This window comes from Sminthopsis crassicaudata, chromosome 3 (genome assembly GCF_048593235.1).
Source record: "Sminthopsis crassicaudata isolate SCR6 chromosome 3, ASM4859323v1, whole genome shotgun sequence".
NCBI classification, from domain to species: domain Eukaryota; kingdom Metazoa; phylum Chordata; class Mammalia; order Dasyuromorphia; family Dasyuridae; genus Sminthopsis; species Sminthopsis crassicaudata.
In genome coordinates, this window is record NC_133619.1 from 635,652,832 (window position 1) to 635,654,257 (window position 1,426).

Sequence of the window (1,426 nt, forward strand, 5' to 3'; positions counted from 1 at the left end):
TCCTGACCATTCCCTCTGACTATTCTCTTTTTAAAAAGAGCTTTTGTTGTTTCACATGTATAAAAGCTATCATGTTGCTTGCCTTCTTAATGGGAAGGGGAAGGCCTGGAAGGAAAGAGAGAATTTGAAACTTGAATTTCTAAAATAAATGTTTAAAAATAGATTTTGCTTTTCTCCTTTATGTCTCTACAATAAGTTTTGCTTAATATATATAAAGCAAGATTATTCTCACAGGCTCTTTTTCTTTCCCTTGCTCCATTCCTTCCTTAATTTTTGTCAAGCTTTCCCCTAATTTTAGTTTTCCTTCAATAATGATTCCCATCTTAAAAAAGTAATCTTTAAAGAAATTACATTTTAAAATTTTAAGTGAAAATGATGAATACATTTTTATTTTATTAAATATTTCCAAATTGTAGTTTTTAAAAAATTTAACATCCATTTTTTAAAAATTTGGATTTCCAAATTGATCAATGTCCTTCTTAAGGGCATTTTGTCCAGGATTGAACACAATACTTCATATGAGGTCTGTCTTGGGCAGAGTACCCAAGGACTATCAGTCACCTTTTCTTTTCTGGGTTGCTGCCCTTCTTAATACATTCTAAGTTTCCATTAGCTTCCCTGGGGGCCACATCATACTCCTTCCAAAATTGGGGACTTTCCATAAGTTCATTAAAAAGTCTGGGAAAGGCAGCCAGAATACCAAGTCCGAGAAACAGTCAATGAGTCAGTTTGGCTAATTTTAACATAGAGTTAATAAAGAGAATGAAGTAGAAGTTTCATAAAATTGATTGGAGTCAGATTATAAGGAACTTTGCTAGGTTTTTGGTTTTTATCCTCAGGGCACTAGAGAACTACTGAAGCTTTTAGGGCAGAGAGTAATGGGGTCAGAAGATTGTTTTGGTAGATGGGGTTGGAAGGATCCCCAAGAGAATAGTTTGAGAGCTAGAGGTAGCCCCCAGGCTAACACCTGTTAGTGAGGCTTTAGAATCCTGGAAATATTATTCACAACATCCCCAGGAACTCACCATATCTAATGCGGCTATTTCCATTCCTCTGCTCTGATCCAGAAGACATCCTGGGCTGAAGAATTTTTTCTAACTGAGCCCGCCTTGGGTCCTTGGGAGGGGCTCAGGAATGACAAGGGCCGGAGCCCTTTCCTTGGGTCTTGAGAATGGGTTAGGACAGCCTGGCAAATGGGGATTGAGCTCATCTCACAGATTTCTGGGAAACGAATGTTGGTTTCCATGAGGAATTTCCCAGAACTGCTGGCTTTCTTGGAAATGGGAGCCTGGGATACACAAGAAAAGGCAGGGGGTTCTTATTAAGGTTCAAGTGGTGATGACCAGGTGTGCTGAGCAGGAGGCAGGGTTGGTTCTTGAGTGGAGACAATGGTCAAGAGTGGTCAGGACTGAAAAAAAAAATTCCT